We start from the raw sequence: 21,825 nt of genomic DNA, 5'->3' as shown, positions 1-21,825 counted from the left end.
GCAGCCTCACTTTCGTTACTCCTGTTCTTCTCCCCATGGTTGTGGTGGTCTCCATTTTGGTGAAACTGCCCTTTCATTCCAAACCACACTAAATCACAACCTCTTCCCTTATTCTAGGTTCGCTTTTCCCCTGTTCCCAGTTATTATATCACTTTCTAATTTATTAAAAGAATTTTTTTTGGGGGGGGGGCGGCTGGGGATGTGGCTCAAGCGGTAGCGTGCTCGCCTGGCATGTATGCGCCCGGGTTTGATCCTCAGCATCACATACAAACAAAGATGTTGTGTCCTCAGAAACTAAAAAATAAATATTAAAAAAATTCTCTCTCTCTCTCTCTTTTTCTCTCTCTCTGTCTCCCTCTCTCTTAAAAAAAAAGAATTTTTTATTAAGCCTGTTGTTGTTTATTGTCTGTTTTCCTAACCTTTCCTTCAGCAATGGAATTTGACCTCTACAATGGCAGAGATTCTTGACAACTTTATTCTTTGATATAGCCCAACTGCCTAGAACAATTTCTCATATGTGTTCAAAAATGAATGGATGGGGGCTGGGGATGTGGCTCAAGCGGTAGTGCGCTGGCCTGGCATGCATGCAGCCCTGGGTTCGATCCTCAGCACCACATAAACATAAAATAAAGATGTCGTGTCCACCGAAAACTAAAAAATAAATATTAAAAAAAATTCTCTCTCTCTCTCTCTCTCTCTCTCTCTCTCTCTTTAAAAAAAAATTAAAAAATGAATGGATGGAAAGCAACTGGGGGATAAATTTCAATACTGGTGGTTAACATAGCTATTTGAAATCTTATTAAATAGATCTTTGAGATAATGTATTTAGCCGTGCTTAGGGTTTAGAGGAATAATTCTTTTCTCACATAACATCTGGTGCCAGAGTTTTTGCAAGGCTGAGAATTGGGGAGCAATAACTACAAGTCCCCTTTTAAAGGATATATTTACCTTAGTTTCTTCTTCCCTGGAATATTTTCAAGAAGAAAATGCACTGTGGTAATGAATCAATGAGGTAGCAATGTCCTGAACACTTTGCTTTCCCATAGATAATTATGACAGTTATTTTGGGGGATTTAAATTTTGATTAATATAATTGGCTATGACTTTGCCAAAGAGTAGACTTCCAGGTATGTACTTTGCCCAGGGCTACAGGTAGCTGAATTATTAAACTATGCATGAAAAATATCTTTAACAGCACAATTTCCAGTTTGACTAGATATGATACTAGAATAGTTCGGCATGGTAAAAATAACCTTGAGTGAGGTATAATTTTGGTGCCTGGACATTCATTATTGATTTACTAGAAAAAGACAATGGGGCAAAAAAATGTCATATTCTTAGATGTGTCAATCTAATATCATACTTCCAATAGAATAGATCACATTAATATGAAGTCAAGCCACAATAAATGAATTAGCCAATTAGCAAAAATGTGAACCCCTTAATTCTCAGAAATATTCTGTGAGTCCCTAAATACTGCTTTCCTTTGCCTGTGATCTAATGCCATTGGAGGTGATTTGGTGTTTTAGAGAAGCTTCGTTAAAATGCTGCACCAAGATTTTACAAAGCTACTTCTAATTTAGAGAAGTATGGCAATTAATAAGAGAGAACTGTACAAATTAGTATTGCCCTACAGAGCTAAGCCCCAAAGAATATCGTCTATGTTTTAAAATGTAAGTAGAAAATTAATATCATATGACTGTTTCCCCCCAGAAGATGGATAATATCTGTTTCTTAGGAGGTAAGTTTCAGAATTTATAAAGGAGGAAAACTTTTCAGAGACTGCCCTCAAAATAAATGTAGCCATTATGAGCCTCCACATCAACTGGTCTAGAAATGGATGAAAATCATTGTGTAAATCCTCCATCCTTAGTATACTTTAAATTAAGAAATCAGATCTATTTATTTTTTGAGTTTCCTATTGTTATTTATGTGTTTGTTATTTAAATGCAAGGATGACTAAAAAATTAAGTACTTCCTGCATGCCAGGAAGTTCTAGGCAAACAGGTATCCCTTTTAAACTGCTGTATTTCTACAAGAAGTCTCTATCATTTCTCATAACACACACATACACACACACACACACACACACACACTTAGTTATAGACAGCTCACCAGAATTAGAGAATTAAGTCAGGGCTGGAGTGGGAGATGCTAACCCTGGACTAACAGTAAAACTATGTTTTGAGTAACACCCATAGGAGATTGTTCCCAGTGGAATAAGATACAGCTTGTAGCTGTAGATTCCTGGCCTTTGCATCTAATGAAGAAAGACAGACTGCAAGTAAATTTATGTCCAAGAGAACATACTGGCAGGATGCTTAAGGTAGAATGGAATAGAATGGAAGAAATGATTTCTTCTATAAAGGAGGGAGCAGAGGTGAGGATAGGTAGCAGCCAAGAAACTGTTAGGGGAGAATAGCAAGTGAACTGAGTCTGGCAAGATGAGTAGGTTCCAACTGCATCTGCGTGAAGAAAAAGGCCATGGACTTTTGTGAACAAGTGGAAGAGACAAGAAGCAGCAAAATGGATTGGAGGAACTTCTGAACATGTCTGAGAACAGCAGGTAAGAGTGGCTAACAACTTATTGAGATTTGTAATGTTCTTACTCTGCCTGATCCTTTACAGAGCCACTTTAACAATCCTAAAGTGTATTTCTTTTGTCTGAGGGATATCTTTTATAATAGGAAAAAAAGAGAGTAACTTATTTGTACAAGGTTAAAAATTGCTGTGAATTAAGCTATATTTAGAGTGGAATGACACAGAATGAAAAGGAGTAACCCAGAAATTCATAGGCAAAGATATTATGTTCAAGTATATGAATTCACCATTATTTTTTTTTTTTAGTTTTTTCCCCAAAAACTATAACTAGGAGAAACTATCTATCCTTTTGTATAAGCATACAATGAAGAAAAGAGTGAAATTAGGGGAATAAAAGTACTAAAATATACAAAATATGTGTTATCATATTGAACTCTTGCAAGAGCTCTGTGAGGTACATTCTTCCTTTTGTTATGGAGGAGATAACTGAAGCTCAATGAGGCCATTGATTTGACCAGTCATTCAGATAATAAACAGTGGAGCTGGCACTCAAACTCAGGTCTGGTGACCCCTACCACTGTGTCATTATCAGCTGTGTTGTTATGCCTTCCTGCTTACTGATAGGACTTCTATTATTCAGTAATAAAGAATAATGAAATCCTTTCATTTGCAGTAAATGGATGGAACTGGAAGACATCATGTTACATGAAATAAGCCAGACACAGGAGACAGGTACCTCATGTTTGCTGTCACACGGGGAAGTTTAAAAAGACAAACTGAATATAGGATAGTGATAACTAGAGGTTGGGAATGGTGCTGGGAGGAGGGTGGATAAAAGGAGGCTGAATTTGATCAGTTCATATATGATGTGTTGAAATAACACGCTGAACCCATTAGTATGTATATTTAATACAGGTTAATCAAAAATGAATTATAAAAAAGAAAGAAATTGAAGACTTCCTGAGTTCAGAAACATGGTGTTAACTTTTAAGTAAAAATTATATTAATAAATTCCAAATTGATAAAAATGATGTTTTCATCTCAAAAAACTGACTTTACAATATATAATAACAATTATATTTTATAACTTAGAGTTTTATCAAGATTGATGTATTCAAAGCATTTGATAAAAACAATGCATCCATATACATTCTAAGAAACAAAAATTAGGTACCCCAAATAAAACAGATGTATTTTTTTTCTCTCTCTATATATATATGAAATATGCTATTGTAGTAAAATACACAACATTAAGGGCAGAAAGTCTACAAATGCCTATAGGTTTTGCTATTGGCTCATCATTAAAATTTTATTTCAAAATGAAGTACAGATTTTTCTTGGAGCTGGCTCTTGATTCCAGTGCATTGTATTGTCATCCACTCTGGCACTGCAAAGGTCAGATTCATCCAAGATGTGGGTAATAGCTTTATTTACAAGCTGCTGACTCTCCTGCATTAGCTCTCTGTCCATCCCAAGACATTAATCAGGCTGCACTTACACCATCCATCATCCTGAGCAGCACACAGATGCAAGAGCCCTCGATTATGGCTTAGCCTAGCTACTTAGGGCCATTCAAATACATTTTCTACAAGGTTTGCCTATTCTTTTGGATTTCCTTGAATGAGGCCGCTTTGGAACAATTTGTTCACTCTGACACCAAGAATATCCAGGGAATACAGTTATGGGTATATAAATTATTTAGTCCTACTCCATTTCTGTTACATTAGTTTCTCATATAACTACAAGGTGGACTTAAAATAATATCTCTTAAATACAGGCCTCTATGCCTCTCTCACTAACTGCTCAACCCTTGAAACTAAAAGTCATAATCTTATGCTTCTCTCTTTCTTGTATTTTCACCTTTTCCTGATTCTTGCAGCTGTATGTCTATAGTAGAGAAGGAGGTATTTTGTTGGTCTACAGCTTGAAGAGCCATTTTCAGAATAAAATATTTCCTGTTAAATACCTGTACAACATGGAAAGAAGAATTATAAAACATCCTACTAAAAATGCCCACTGACTATAACCTGACCACTGAACTTAGCAGTCATATGCTTAGTGGCAACAATTTTAAATTGTTTATCAGAATTCATGTATTCTGGGGTACCAGTAATGTCTTTGTTCAGTGACTATACAAGGGAATATTATTTGAAGTCATGTTATAGTAGGATATGCTATATCATATATTCTAAAAACAGCGGAGTAACCTACTGACATTTTATTGATATGTCTTTTGATTTTAAATAATTGAACAAATAAATAAATAAATATTGAGTGTCTGTGATGAGCCAGGAAATGTTTTAAATACTTGTGATATATTACTGAACAAAATAGACAGAAATTCCTGCCCTCATGGAGCTTAAATTCTAGGTGGAATAAAAATACATTTATCATGCATATAAGAAATAAGTAAATTCTATAATGTAGTAGAACTTGGTAATTGCTATGGGAAAAAATAGATCAAAGTATAAGGAATCAGGGACATGGGGGCAGGAGTATGAGTACAAGGAATTTGCAGAGTTTTAAGGTGGAACCTTGTGGAGAAACCAAAATTGAGCAGAGATTTGAAACTGAGGAAGGAGCTAAAAGCAGCTACCTAGATAAAAACTTTCCAGCAGATGGAACAGCTGTAGCAAAGACCATTGTGATTCCATAGATATCTTTACCAATCTGAAGATCTATCCTGTATGAGAAATAATCTCTGGCATCCTGTAAATATACAAAATATGTATAAGGAAATCCAGGTATCAGAATATCAAATTAGACTAAATGAATATTTCTCCACCAAAGCTTTTCATTGATTCAGGTGTCACTGATTTCAAATTACAATTGTGAGAATAGCAAAACTATTAAAGGGACCAGGATTGTAACTACATGAGGTTAACTGATATAACAATCAGAATTTTATTCTTTATCCCACATGTTGGTGTAAAATAAACACCTTATTAATTTAGAAATGTGGGTTTACATTTTATTACTTTATTCATCTTAAGACACTTGGAGAAAAACCTTGTGAGCTGCCCTCATAAGAAAGTCCAATATATTATGGATGAGAAATCTAAACAGAAGGAGAATAAAAAAAAATACCTAGCAAGCATTTTTATGTTCTCAGTCTTCTGTTTGGCAAATGGCATCAGAATACTTGATTTAGCTATTGTTCAATGCTAGAGAATAACCATTTCACTTGTATCTTAGAAGAGCTCAAGCATACAACTTTGATTTGGGAGATATAATGAAAGGTAGCTTCACTTTATTTTTTTTATTAAGATTTATTTTATATTCAATTCTCTGTGGTAGATACCAACTCCAAATACTGCTTTGTTAAGATACAAGTGGAGAGAAAATATAAACCATCCCTTTTGTAAATAAGTCATCTGGAACCTCTAATTTTGGAAGTACTCTACTTTAGAAAGGAAAGTAAGCAATCTAGTCACTATTTGACTTCAGAATTTAAATTAAAATTGTATTTTATATTAGGTCTGTGACAAAAGTGATGATCACAGAGATGGGAAAATGTGTTCCTTTCACGACCAAATTCTACCACAAATATGTAAATAAAACTAAAATTAACTATTTTTTAAATCAGCCATAGTCAAAAGATAAAGAAGTCCAATTTACCTCCCTATTTCTAGAAAGCAGGAAAAAAGTCATTATATTTCTAAAGTTTTCTTCATCTAAATTATTTCTCTTTGGTCTGAAGTTGGATATTCTAATTATAACTGTAGATGACGGCTATGTATGTTGCAATAGAGAAAAAGTAAAACATGCCCATGGATTCTATCAACATAGTTTTTTTCTCCAAGTGTCTTAAGATGAATAAAGTAACAAAATGTAAACCCACATGCCCATGGATTCTATCACCTATTTTTCCTTGACTCAAATCCTGGCAATAGAGGTATCTTTGCACGCATGTACTTCTAATTATTGTTAACATTTTTTACATTACTATGATCATACTATGTATTTGAAATTTTTTTTACTCATTAGTACTGTAGGAATGTATTTTTACATTAAGTTTTTTAACATTAAGTTAAGATTTTTCACAGTCATATTTTAAATTGCTATATAGAATTGTATATAGCATTCTGTTGTTGACTTCTTATTTTTAAAAATTTGTCCTCAGTTAATGTAAGTTGCTTTAGGAAAGCAAGCAAAGGTATTCAAATAACACTTAACTTCCAAAATATTTGAAAATATGTGCAGAAGAGTTGAAATTAAATTATTTCCAACATGGCAGCTCTAGTGCTAGTAAAGCCACCACCCCATTAAAAATATAAATAAATAAGTTTGTCAAAGTCAGAGAGCATGAGACTTCAGGGATTTTCATGTACAACCACAAAAATAGGATCCTCATCAGAATAAGTTCTACTCCATGTATGTATAATATGTCAAAATACACCCTACCATCATGTATATATAAAAAGGACAATTAAAAAAAAAGAATTATCTAAATATATACATTCCAATCTGGTCCTGCCTGACTTAAGAATAGTGGCTAAAAGGAGCAGATGGATAAGAGTCCTTGTTCCTCTTTATCTTTCTCCCTGGATAACTCAGTTGACTAACACTAAAATATCATTGAATAAAAAGGATTGTAAAGTGAATTGTATAAATTTTATAAATAGAAGTTACAAGGAACTGCGGTATTTATTTCCTTTTCTAAAAATTGTTTTTTCTTCATTTCTGATATCTACAAAAAATCCCTTAATGATAGAGAAATACTCCCATCCCCATTCCCCACCTCTTTAAATAACTACTATGATATTGTAGTTTATCACTCCCAATCCTATTTTAATCTTTATTATAAGTATCCAAAAATAACATGCAATAATTTTTTATTTCAAAATTTACTGTTATTATATCACATAAAGTTAAACTACTGCTGTTTCCCCCATTACAAATAATATTTTAAAATACACTTTTGCAATGCTTATCCAAGCATATTTAACACAGTTTCCATAGCTTCTTTAAGGTACACATTTCAAAGTTAAATTGTTTCCTCATAGACCTTAACCATCTTTACCCTAATGTCAAATTCTAAATGCTTATGTATTGTTGATACCAATTAACATTTTCAACAGCAATGTACAGAGCATCAGTTTGCATATAGTTTCACCTATATATACATATCAAGTTTATGAACATGAAAGGGTATCTCATGCTTCAAATATGACTTTTACTGGCTAGCAATCAGAACATGTTAATAAATGTTTAACGGCCCTAGGTGTTTCCTATTTTATGAGTTGTTTTTTTATAAACCTTTTGCCTATTTCTTTCTGGGTTGAATTGTTTCATTTTTCTAATTAATTTTTAGAAGTTCTCCATACATTCTTGAATGTAGATACTGAAACTTTGATTTATACTCATGTTGTAAAAATTCTCTTTTGTAGTATGATTTTTTCCTTTAATATTTGTTTTTTAAATAAACAATCTTGATTTTAATATATTATTCATCATTCAGTCAGTCTAGGTAGATATGTTTCAATTTTGTTGATCTTTCTCACATAATAGGATTTTGGTTTTATTGACTTTCTTTTTGTTTTTAATTTTAAAGATTTCTGATTTTCTCATTTTAGTACTATTTTTTTTTGCTTTGATATTAATTTACTCCTTTTTTTCTAGTTTATTAAAGTAGAACCCTAAATCTGTGATTCATGACCTTTCAAAAATGCTATAAATTTCTATGTAATACTGCTTTAGCTGCTTTCCAAATAATTTTTATTTTCATTTTCATTAAGTTCAAATTAATTTCATATTTCTTAAATAATTTTCTCTTAAACTCAAAGGTCATTTTATTTCAAATACTTGAGGATTTTTCAAAAGTCTTTCTTTTATTATTTTCTAATTTAATTCCATTATGGTGTGAGAGTATACTGTGTATACTTTTGTTCAGTTTCAATGACTTTAAATATGGTAAATATTCTTTTATACTCATAACATAAACTACTTTGGATAATGTTCCATGTGCTTTTAGGAAAAACAAGATATATTCTGAGTTGTGTGGAATGTTTTAAAAATATCTGTTAAAGCAATTTGGTTCATAGTCTTGTCAGGTCTTCTCTGTCCTTAGGGATTTTTTTCTTTTTTGGTCTACTTGTTCTATCAGTTACTAAGTATATATGTAGAGCTATCTACTTTTCCTCTTAGTTTAAAACAACTTCATGTATGGTGATGGTCTCTTCATAGGTGCATGGAGGTTATATCTTGGTGAACTGACCTTTTTATCATTATGCAATGATTTTAGCCCTTGAATTCTTCTTATTGTGAAATAAACTTTGGTAATATTAATATAGTCTCTTTATGAAAATGTTATATATAAAGTGCAAGTCAGGGAGATCACCTTGGTTTATCACTGGTCCATGTTACCAGTGGGGCATTTCTCATAGACCCAGCATTGAATCAAGCACAATTTACTCCGTGTAAATCAGGAACATGGTTTTCTTGAACTGTCCTCAATAGATCTTTAAATACAGAGAACAGTTCTGTGAAGGATAATCTAATTAAACATTGCTTCTACTTATTTAATAGACCCTGAACTGGCTCCTAAAAATTAGATATAATTGCAAACATATTTATGTTTGCTTGACTGAAAAAGGCCAAAGAACTTTCCGAAATCTAGATTAAATACCTCTGAAGATTGATTTGAAGAATGGGGAAGGTTAACAATAAACTCTATTCCCTCCATAATTTTGCCCCTTTCACTTTACTTTAAAAAAGGAAAAAGGTAAAATTCCATGCCTAGGAAACATACCAGAATTATTGTTTTCTCTTTTGTTGGATCAGAACATGATTTACTAATGCCTTCCACTCGATGTCTATCTTGGCCATTACAAGTGTCTTTACTTGATAAGCTAATTCATAAATATGTGTGCCATTTGTCACTTTGAGTCTAAACAAACAGGAAGACATGGATCAACCAAAATGTCATCTTTTCAAAGCAGCATAATCCTCCTGCATCAAAAGTAGTGTTAGCATTGTCTTTGAGGTGGTGGTGCCTGAGCACCAGGAGCCACTGGTGACCTGATGTATATGATATGGTAATCTGTGGGCCATTTTGTATTGCTTCATGTGGAGGCATCTGCTAACCATTATGTCATACATCATTTGATGAAGATTTCTGCTGCAATTTCTATTGAGATTTTGTTAAATAAGTTGATAATTGATATTTGAATTAATAATTTCTGGCCCACTTTTTGAAATTCTTAAACTGGGAGATTCTTAATGCTTGCTTTGTTTCACACAGATTGGAATGTTAAGGTAGTCTCTTCCTACAGCATTCTAGAAGAAAACTAGGACAAAATATTCCAGAGACAGGTCACTATGTTTCCCAATAAAAATTTTTAAATATTATTTCAACTATCCTCTATCATTATGCATAATTTTCAAAGATACATTTCCTTTATGAAACTTGACTGTGAATGAAAGGACAGAGCCACTGTGATAGCTAGAGCATAACAAGAAATTATTTGTTTTTCCTCCAGGATAAAGAGCAAGAATGAAAAACATACTGCAATTTAATTATAATTATATCCTCTCTACTCTGAGAAATTATTGATTTATCTGATGAGTCAAATCATAGCTCATTAACCTAGTCCTCAATGTCAAAACTCAGTTCTCATATCTGGCATGAAATCTTTGTCCACTTCTCAACTCTCATGCTTCTCTCCTTTCTCTGATTTCTTTGGCCTGAACTGCATGCATCTTCCATGGCGACAGTTATTGTGTGAGCTCCTCAAAGAAAGGTGCAGTCCCTCACTCATACCTCTGTACCTAACACAATGTCCAGCACCTAAAGAACTCATCATATGGCATTGTAAATTCCCAATCCTTCTCCATTTACTCCCAAACTAGACTGTAAACTCCCTGGAAGCAAGGATTATGTCTTATTAGTTGTCATTTCCTCAACACCTGTCATAACACCTGGCACACTAGAGATGATTATAGTATTTTATGTATATATGGCATATGGAGTAATAAAGCGTAGATATTTACTAAGCATATATATTTTATGAAATGTGTTATAAATGTGAACATCTTATATGCTTAATAGTACTAGCAAGTTCCTTGCAATTATCAATCATACCTTACCTTCCTCCTGGACCTCACTCTGTTAGTATCAGAAAGGAGTTTACTAAACACCTTTTAATTGAATAGAAAAGTACAATTATGAAGGATGTCAACTTTTAAGACATGCCCTGTGAATACATACTGATGTTCAAAGCAGCTCTCAGTGAAGATCAGGAAATGTTTTTGGAGCATGTATTACATGTCAGGTATTCTTCAAGGCACTAGGAGTAGAAAGAAGAATGGATAAAAGAATAAAATCAGGAAGCAGGTCTCAAAGTAGCTTATCTTAGTGGATAGGGTGGGATATGATCATATAAATAATAAGAATAACATACATATATTGTATTGTATTTTATGAGCACAGAGAAGCACTTAGTCCAACTTTGGGTTAATTTGTGACTGCTGGAAGAAAATGACATCTTGAAAGATAAAAGAAAGATGGATGTTCCTCTTCAATTTAAGTGAATGGAGACACAAAATCTCAAGGAATAAGATGTGTATTTATTAGAGTATAAAATATGAGGTTGAGAGTGAGATAAGAGGTAAAATGTGTCAGGGCATAAAGGTATTTATATACCACCTTAAAGAACTTAACTGCCATAGTTAATGGGGATGGGGTCCTCTCAGTATTTTAAGGACTGGAGTAATATGATCTGGTGTATATTTTAGAGGAACCACTTTTTATTATTGTGTAGAAAATTCATTAAGAGGTTAGAGAAATACCAGAATAAGAGAAAACAGGAAGATTCTGAAATTGTATAGGCAAATGGCAAGGGCCTCAACTGGTTGGCAGAAGTAGATACGGAGAAGAACATGAAGGGAATACATTCTAGAAACATTTAGAGGATGTCTTATTAGTTGGCATGATTTGATAATGGATTAAATGAGGGATATGTAAGAGAGATATAAGTCAAGAATGACTTCCATATTCCTGGAAAAGCTGGGAGCACCATCTAGAACAATCAGTGTGGAGGATGTGGAGATAATTGGTCTTTTTTTCTGATACACTGATTTTTTCCCCCTCAGTACGGGGGCTTGAATTGAATGACTCATAGTTCCCTCTGGCCTATAACTACAGTACTTTTTATTTTTATTTTATTTTGAAATAAGGTATTGCTGAGTTGCCCAGACTGACCTTGAACTTGCAATCCTCTTGTTCATTTCCCAAGTAGCTGGGATTACTGGAATGTGCCACCATGCCCAGATGATATACTGATTTTGAGGTACTGTCAAGTACATATATTTAGGTCTATATATCTGAATTGTAGGGCAAAGTTTAGAAAAGAGAGCAAAATCATGTAAGTGAAAGATAGAGGCAGTAAAATAAGTTGATTAACCCATTAATAGTGTGTGAAAGGAGAAGAGAAAGGGAGTAGATATTGAAGTCTGAAAAACATCAACATTAAACAGGAAGAGCACATAAAGGAGCCTTATTCTACCTGTCATAAGATAGGAAATTTCAAGACTTTACTGTATCATAAGGCATAAGAGGTCAACAATGTCCAATACCAGTATGCACACATGACTTTGTTTCTTAATACTAGCATTTAGCAATGTTCCTATGTCATACTTGTTATCATACTGTACCTAATGCTCACAAAGACCTTTTTGAAAAGACACTAGCCAGATTGTAAGCTACTAAGTGTGCATTATACCATAATGCATGAGAGAATGAAAGAAGGGTAGGAATATTTGTTCACAACTGTGACTTTCCCAGTTACCCCGGGAAAGCAGAGAGCAGGCCTCTAGAGGTACACTTATCACAGGGACCATGCTGGCTGAGTGCTAGTGGAAAGCCAGATGGTGATCTGTGTGGTGGGTGCACCCATCCAGAGACACATTTTAAACAAATGGATGCTCTTGTGTATGACAATTTGGGCTATAATTGTTAGTATTTTTATATATGTCTTGGTGTATATTTGATGTGGGTTTTTAATGTATTTTAGAGAAAACACAGCACAGCTTTATTCTTTTCTGTGCCCCAAAGGGATGTTATTTGTGAATCTTATTAAAAATTAACACAAATCTATTTCCCATACTCTGTCACAGATGAAGAATGATCTCTTTTGATGAGCACGATTCATTCATTGATTTCTGGACCCAGATGTGCTGGAAAGCAGCTCAAATCATGTGATGTATCTGGACAAAATTCAATAATTTATCTAGATGATGTTCAGAATTTCATGTGTCAATAAAGCTCCCTGGTGACTGTAAATTCAGAGAATTCTATTTCTCTCTGTAAGGGAAAAATATAACATTCCACAAATTGGGTTACAATTAACATACTTCTGGCTGTACCTGCTTTGCTATCAAAACCACTGAAGTTAGCATCCTGCCAGTGATGAATACAGGACTTGAAAGAAGGCAGCTAACCTAAGAACTAACTGGGAAAACCTTGCTAACACTACAGAACTCCCATTGCAACAGGCCACTGTTAGAAGTATTCTAGTTTCATTTTTTTTTAATATGGCAAAAACTAAACAAATTAAAAAAAAATGACCCACTCCCCATCAAAACTAGAAACACAAGGAAAGTTTTATGGAACATAGTCTAATAAGTTCTGGGTTAATTTTCTCCATTACACAAACATCACAAAGCATTTAAATAGAAACACCATCCTCTGCCTACTGTAGTACTCTTGACAGGGGATAATTAAACAGGTAGGCAAGAGAATAATGACGGGGAAGCAGAAACCTGAAGAGAAACTAGGTTAGTTATTTATCCTCGGCAGCCTCAGTCTTCTCATGTAGAAAATGGAAATAATACCTTCTAATGTTATTAGGATAACTAAATTACAACATGTATATGAAACTTTTAACAGACTCTTGATATATTGGAACTGATGATTAAGGGTGATTATTAGTAGTATTTTTCTTAGGATGATTGCTTTTTTTTTTTTTTTTTTTTAGTTCTGAGGTCCATATTTATTTTTTTTTTTATTTATTTATTTTTTTTTTAATTTTTTATTGTTGGCTGTTCAAAACATTACATAGTTCTTGATATATCATATTTCACAATTTGATTCAAGTGGGTTATGAGCTCCCATTTTTACCCCATATACAGATTGCAGAATCACATCAGTTACACATCCATTGATTTACATATTGCCATACTAGTGTCTGTTGTATTCTGCTGTCTTTCCTATCCTCTACTATCCCCCCTCCCCTCCCCTCCCCTCCCCTCCCCTCCCCTCTTCTCTCTCTGCCCCCTTTACTGACATTCGTTTGTCCCCCTTGTATTATTTTTCCCCTTCCCCTCACTTCCTCTTGTATGTACTTTTGTATACCTCTGAGGGTCTCCTTCCATTTCCATGCATTTTCCCTTCTCTCTCCCTTTCCCTCCCACCTCTCATCCCTGTTTAATGTTAATCTTCTTCTCATGCTCTTCGACCCTACTCTGTTCTTAGCTACTCTCCTTATATCAAAGAAGACATTTGACATTTGTTTTTTAGGGATTGGCTAGCTTCACTTAGCATAATCTGCTCTAATGCCATCCATTTCCCTGTAAATTCTATGATTTTGTCATTTTTTAATGCAGAGTAATACTCCATTGTGTATAAATGCCACATTTTTTTTATCCATTCATCCATTGAAGGGCATCTAGGTTGGTTCCACAGTCTAGCTATTGTGAATTGTGCTGCTATGAACATCGATGTAGCAGTGTCCCTGTAGCATGCTCTTTTTAGGTCTTTAGGGAATAGACCGAGAAGGGGAATAGCTGGGTCAAATGGTGGCTCCATTCCCAGCTTTCCAAGAAATCTCCATACTGCTTTCCAAATTGGCTGCACCAATTTGCAGTCCCACCAGCAATGTACAAGTGTACCCTTTTCCCCACATCCTCGCCAGCACTTGTTGTTGTTTGACTTCATAATGGCTGCCAATCTAACTGGAGTGAGATGGTATCTTAGGGTGGTTTTGATTTGCATTTCTCTGACTGCTAGAGATGGTGAGCATTTTTTCATGTACTTGTTGATTGACTGTATGTCCTCCTCTGAGAAGTGTCTGTTCAGGTCCTTGGCCCATTTGTTGATTGGGTTGTTTGTTCTCTTATTGTCTAATTTTTTGAGCTCTTTGTATACTCTGGATATTACGGCTCTATCTGAAGTGTGAGGAGTAAAGATTTGTTCCCAGGATGTAGGCTCTCTATTTACCTCTCTTATTGTATCTTTTGCTGAGAAAAAACTTTTTAGTTTGAGTAAGTCCCATTTGTTGATTCTAGTTATTAACTTTTGTGCTATGGGTGTCCTATTGAGGAATTTGGAGCCCGACCCCACCGACTGTAGATCGTAGCCAACTTTTTCTTCTATCAGACGGCGCGTCTCTGATTTGATATCAAGCTCCTTGATCCATTTTGAATTAACTTTTGTGCATGGCGAGAGAAAGGGATTCAGTTTCATTTTGTTGCATATGGATTTCCAGTTTTCCCAGCACCATTTGTTGAAGATGCTATCCTTCCTCCATTGCATGCTTTTAGACCCTTTATCAAATATAAGATAGTTGTAGTTTTGTGGATTGGTTTCTGTGTCCTCTATTCTGTACCATTGGTCCACCCGCCTGTTTTGGTACCAGTACCATGCTGTTTTTGTTACTATTGCTCTGTAATATAGTTTGAAGTCTGGTATCGCTATACCGCCTGATTCACACTTCCTGCTTAGCATTGTTTTTGCTATTCTGGGTCTTTTATTTTTCCATATGAATTTCATGATTGCTTTCTCTATTTCTACAAGAAATGCCGTTGGGATTTTGATTGGCATTGCATTAAACCTATAGAGAACTTTTGGTAATATCGCCATTTTGATGATGTTAGTTCTGCCTATCCATGAACAGGGTATATTTTTCCATCTTCTAAGATCTTCTTCTATTTCTCTCTTTAGGGTTCTGTAGTTTTCATTGTATAAGTCTTTCACCTCTTTTGTTAGGTTGATTCCCAAGTATTTTATTTTTTTTGAAGATATTGTGAATGGAGTGGTTGTCCTCATTTCCATTTCAGAGGATTTGTCGCTGATATACAGGAATGCCTTTGATTTATGCGTGTTGATTTTATATCCTGCCACTTTGCTGAATTCATTTATTAGCTCTAATAGTTTCTTTGTAGACCCTTTTGGGTCTGCTAGGTATAGAATCATGTCATCTGCAAATAGTGATAATTTAATTTCTTCTTTTCCTATTTTGATGCCTTTAATTTCTTTCGTCTGTCTAATTGCTCTGGCCAGTGTTTCGAGAACTATGTTGAACAGAAGTGGTGAGAGAGGGCATCCCTGTCTTGTTCCAGATTTTAGAGGGAATGCCTTCAATTTTTCTCCATTCAGAATGATGCTAGCCTGAGGCTTAGCATAGATTGCTTTTACAATATTGAGGTATGTTCCTGTTATCCCTAGTTTTTCTAGAGTTTTGAACATAAAGGGATGCTGTACTTTGTCGAATGCTTTTTCCGCATCTATCGAGATGATCATATGGTTCTTATTTTTAAGTCTATTGATGTGGTGAATAACATTTATTGATTTCCTTATATTGAACCAGCCTTGCATCCCAGGGATGAATCCTACTTGATCATGGTGCACAATTTTTTTGATGTGCCTTTGTATCCGAGTGGCCAGAATTTTATTGAGGATTTTTGGATCTAGGTTCATTAGAGATATTGGTCTGTAGTTTTCTTTCTTTGAAGTGTCTTTGTCTGGTTTAGGTATCAGGGTGATGTTGGCCTCGTAGAATGAATTTGGAAGTTCTCCCTCTTTTTCTATTTCCTGAAGTAGCTTGAAAAGTATTGGTACTAGTTCCTCTTTAAAGGTTTTGTAAAACTCTGCTGTATACCCATCCGGTCCTGGGCTTTTCTTAGTTGGTAGTCTTTTGATGGTTTCTTCTATTTCCTCAATTGATATTGGTCTGTTTAGGTTGTCTATATCCTCCTGACTCAATCTGGGCAGATGATATGACTTAAGAAATTTATCTATGCCTTCACTATCTTCTAATTTATTGGAGTATAAGGATTCAAAATAATTTTTGATTATCTTCTGTATTTCTGAAGTGTCTGTTGTGATATTGCCTCTTTCATCCCGTATGTTAGTGATTTGAGTTCTCTCTCTTCTTCTCTTCGCTAGCATGGCTAAGGGTCTGTCGATTTTGTTTATTTTTTCAAAGAACCAACTTTTAGTTTTGTCAATTTTTTCAATTGTTTCTTTTGTTTCGATTTCATTGATTTCAGCTCTGATTTTAATTATTTCTTGCCTTCTACTTCTTTTGCTGTTGTTTTGCTCTTCTTTTTCTAGGATTTTGAGATGAAGTATGAGATCATTTATTTGTTGGTTTTTTCTTTTTTTAAGGAATGAACTCCAAGCAATGAATTTTCCTCTTAGAACTGCTTTCAATGTGTCCCATAGATTCCGATATGTTGTGTCTGTGTTTTCATTAATCTCTAAGAATTTTTTAATTTCCTCCTTGATGTCTTCTATAACCCATTGATCATTCAGTAACCTATTGTTCATTCTCCAAGTGATATATTCTTTTTCCTTCCTTCTTTTATCGTTGATTTTCAGTTCCATTCCATTATGATCAGATAGGATGCATGGTATTATCTCTACTCCTTTGTATTGTCTAAGAGTTTCCCTGTGACATAATATATGATCTATTTTTGAGAAGGATCCATGTGCTGCTGAGAAAAAAGTGTAACTGTTTGATGTTGGGTGGTATATTCTATATATGTCAATTAAGTCTAGGTTATTAATTGTGTTATTGAGTTCTATGGTTTCCTTATTCAACTTTTGTTTGGAAGATCTGTCCAGTGGTGAGAGAGGTGTGTTGAAGTCTCCCATGATTATTGTATGGTGGTCTATTAGACTCTTGAACTTGAGAAGAGTTTGTTTGATGAACATAGCTGCACCATTGTTTGGGGCATATATATTTATGATTGTTATGTCTTGTTGGTGTATGGTTCCCTTGAGCAGTATGTAGTGTCCCTCTTTATCCCTTTTGATTAACTTTGGCTTAAAATCTATTTTATTTGATATGAGTATGGATACTCCTGCTTGTTTCCGAAGTCCATATGAGTGATATGATTTTTCCCAACCTTTCACCTTCAGCCTGTGTATGTCTTTTCCTATCAAATGCGTCTCCTGTAGGCAGCATATTGTTGGGTCTTGTTTTGTGATCCATTCTACTAGCCTGTGTCTCTTGATTGGTGAGTTTAAGCCATTAACATTTAGGGTTATTATTGAGATATGGGTTGTTCTTCCAGCCATATTTGTTTATTTATGTTACTAAACATGGTTTGTTTTCCACTTTGATTATTTTCCCCCCTTTAGTGTCCTACCTCCCACTGTTGGTTTTCATTGTTATTTTCCATTTCCTCTTCCTGTAATGTTTTGCCAAGGATGTTTTGAAGAGATGGTTTTCTAGCTGCAAATTCTTTTAACTTTTGTTTATCGTGGAAGGTTTTAATTTCATCTTCCATCCTGAAGCTTAATTTCGCTGGAAACACAATTCTTGGTTGGAACCCATTTTCTTTCAGTGTTTGAAATATGTTATTCCAGGATCTTCTAGCTTTCAGAGTCTGTGTTGAAAGATCAGCTGTTATCCTGATTGGCTTACCCCTAAATGTGATCTGCTTCCTTTCTCTTGTAGCTTTTAAAATTCTCTCCTTGTTCTGTATGTTGGGCATCTTCATTATAATGTGTCTAGGTGTGGGTCTCTTATGATTTTGCACATTCGGCGTCCTGTAGGCTTCTAGGATTTGGGGTTCTGTCTCATTCTTCAAGTCTGGGAAGTTTTCTCGAATTATTTCATTGAATAGATTGCTCATTCCTTTGGTTTGAAACTCTGTTCCTTCCTGTATCCCAATGACTCTTAAATTTGGTCTCTTGATGTTATCCCATATTTCTTGGATGTTCTGCTCATGGTTTCTTAACAGTCTTGCTGAGCTGTCTATGTTCTTTTCAAGTTGAAATACTTTATCTTCATTGTCTGATGTTCTGTCTTCTAAGTGTTCTACTCTGCTGGTAGTATTCTCAATTGAGTTTTTAAGTTGGCTTATTGCTTCCTGCATTTCTAGGATTTCTGTTTGTTTGTTTTTTATAACCTCTATTTCCCTGTATAGTTGATCTTTTGCTTCTTGGATTTGTTTATGTAATTCATTGTTGAAGTGATCTTTCATTGTCTGATTTTGCTGTCTGACGTCTTCCTTGAGACTCCAGATCATCTGAAGCATGTATATCCTGAATTCTTTATCTGACATTCCATCAGCTGCAGCTATTACCTCTTCTAAAGTTGAGTTGACCTGCAATGCTTGTGGTCCTTTCTTTCCTTGTCTCTTCATACTGTTCGCGTTCCTTTCTTCTTGGTGAAACTGTTGTGCTATTGAATTTTCCCCCTATATATTTATATTGGTCTTGTATAGTTGCAAAGTCTCCCTCGCAGGCACGGGCGGCGGCTCTGCCCCTCCGCCAATTGGGGCAATGTGCCTACCACGCCGGCAGGCCGCTGGGCCTGCTCTGCCAGTCGGTAGCAGGTCCGCCGTCCTTGCAGGCGCGGGCGGCGGCTCTGTCCCTCTGCGGGCCGCTAGGCTTGTTCTGTCGGTGGTCGCAGTTCTGCCTACTTTGCAGGCGCAGGCAGCGGCACTGCCCCTCTGCAGGCCTCTGGGGCTGTACTGCCAGTGGGTCGCAGGTCCGCCTACTTTGCAGGCGTGGGGCGGGGGGGCGGCTCTACCCTTCCTCAGGCCACTGGGCCTGTTCTGTCTCTCGGTTGCAGGTCTGACCTGTTCTGATGGTGGTCTCAGTTCCGACTACCTTGCAGGCGCGGGGGGGAGGGGGCGGCTCTGCCTCTCAGCAGGCCGCTGCTCCTGTTCTGCTGGTGGGTCGCAGGCCCGCCTACCTTGCAGGAGTGATTGGAAGCTCTGTCCCGCCGCGGGCCACTGGGCCTTTTCTGTCTGTGGTCACCCTTCCCCTACCTGGCAGGCGAGGGGCGTGGGGGGCGGCTCTGCCCCTCAGCAGGCCGCTGGGCCCGCTCTGTGTTCGGTCCCAGTTCCCTCTACTATGCCAGCGCAGGGGGAGGGGGCGGCTCAGCCTCTCAGCAGGCGGCTGCTCCTCTTCTGCCAGTGGGTCCCAGGCCCGCCTACCTTGCAGGAGTGATTGGAAGCTCTGTCCCGCCGCGGGCCACTGGGCCTTTTCTGTCGGTGGTCACCCTTCCACTACCTGGCAGGCGAGGGGGGTGGGGGGCGGCTCTGCCCCTCAGCAGGCCGCTGGGCCTGCTCTGTGTTTGGTCCCAGTTCCGTCTACTATGCCAGCGCAGGGGGAGGGGGCGGCTCAGCCTCTCAGCAGGCGGCTGCTCCTCTTCTGCCAGTGGGTCGCAGGCCCGCCTACCTTGCAGGAGTGATTGGAAGCTCTGTCCCGCCCTGGGCCACTGGGAGGATGATTGCTTTAACCCTCATTTACCACTCATAAATTAGTTTTGCAGTGTACTGGAAGGTAACAGAAAGAATTAAAGTGAGAAAAAATCATGAGAGAAAAACACAAAAGGACTAAATGATATTCATTAACTTAACCTATAAATCAGGAAAAATATTGCTGCTATAAAATTTTGTGGACAAAGCCATAAGTTCTACAGAAACATATTTAGGAAACCACCTTACAAGACATAATTACACACTCTGCAATGTATAAGCTACCTTTCCCCTGGGGGAGAAATTCTGGCTCACCAGCAAAACTGAATCTTCACCATGGATTACTTTATGGTGGAATATTTCTAGCCCACTTTTCTACAACATAGAGAAGTATAGCATAAATAACTTTAGTCATTCTATTTATTTCACCAACTTATTTCTTTCCAAGGATCTGTGCATTTAATGTTGTGATTTTTAGGTTGTGTACATATAATTTAGGAGTGTTTTCTGTCAGTGAAATGGCTTCTCCTTTAAATAAAATTGCAGTGCATCTGCATGCATCATTCTTCCAGGAGATTTGCTACTTGAACAAACTGGAGATTCCTCAAGTAAATATAAAGATGGCTGATTTCAGGAGTAGGCTAAGACTCTCCAACAATGAAAGATTATGCTGAGCTGAAATGACACCTGTAGAAAATATAAGGAGGTAAGGAGGTAGAAAGAAGAGGTTTTCATAATAAATGAGAAGTTAGATAATTAAGACATAGTGCTCTGAGTACTTCGTATAATACTTCTCACTCATAAAAATGCACTGAATGAATGCTGGTATCCCAGAAGAAGAGAGAGTTTCCAAGACAAGTATTTACAACAAAAGGAATGTCCACACACTCCACAGGGGAAAAAATTTCAAAAAAAATTTATTCCTAATGAAACCTGAGAAAAGCAGGCAGCAGCAGGAGAATTTGGTGTCATTATAAACAGAAAGGATGAAACTATTTCTGATCCTGACCCTGATCCATGAAGAGTTCTAGGAATGCAGAATTTAACTGTCAAATAGCCAACTTTAGGAATGTATTCACACAGTGAATCCACACTTAATGAAGAATCTACTTCATTTCAGGCTCTGTCCTTGGCATGGGGGATTCAGAGATGAGTGAAATGCTGTCTAAGACTCTGTGGGATTCTTTGTACATTTGGAAAACAGATGAGCAAGTGAAACAATTACCGAAGAGTGAATTAACTAATATGGGGCCACAGATAAGGGTCATCTCACTTGGCGTGAGATGTCCAAACGCTTCCAGGAGAAATAACACTTCAGCTGGATTTGAAGGTCATGTAGGAAATCCCTAGAATAAGAGGAAAATATAGAAAACATTCATTCTTCCAACATATGCAGTTATGAAGCACATGAACTCATGCGGTTGGAGTTGGGGGAGCGTAGGTTAACAAATAGTACTTCATTTCAGATAACATTGTTCCAGGTAGGCAGATGAAAATGATCCAAGTCATGAAGTCTTGTATATGTTGGAATAAAAGTGGTTCAAATATGTCTGGTGTCTAGTTTTTTTTTTTTTCCTAGAGGACTGGCTCTAGAGTCTGTGTACTCTGGGGCAACAGCAGATGTCAGTAGTGTCTTTTGTCCATAATTTGCTATACTTGGGTCACAAGAGCAAATACCAGAATCATCTCTGAGGGGAAATGACCAGGAAATTTTGAGCCAGGAAATTTTGTCTACAAGCAACTAGAGATCTTGAGCCATGCATTGGAAGCCAAGATAGAATGCCAAATTGGAATCTGAGAACCAGACAGAGGAGCTGAGAGAGCAGCGGGATAGAACAGGCAAATTGG

The sequence above is a fragment of the Marmota flaviventris genome, chromosome 3 (genome assembly GCF_047511675.1).
Source record: "Marmota flaviventris isolate mMarFla1 chromosome 3, mMarFla1.hap1, whole genome shotgun sequence".
NCBI lineage: Eukaryota > Metazoa > Chordata > Mammalia > Rodentia > Sciuridae > Marmota > Marmota flaviventris.
Note: the sequence above shows the minus strand (reverse complement) of the source record.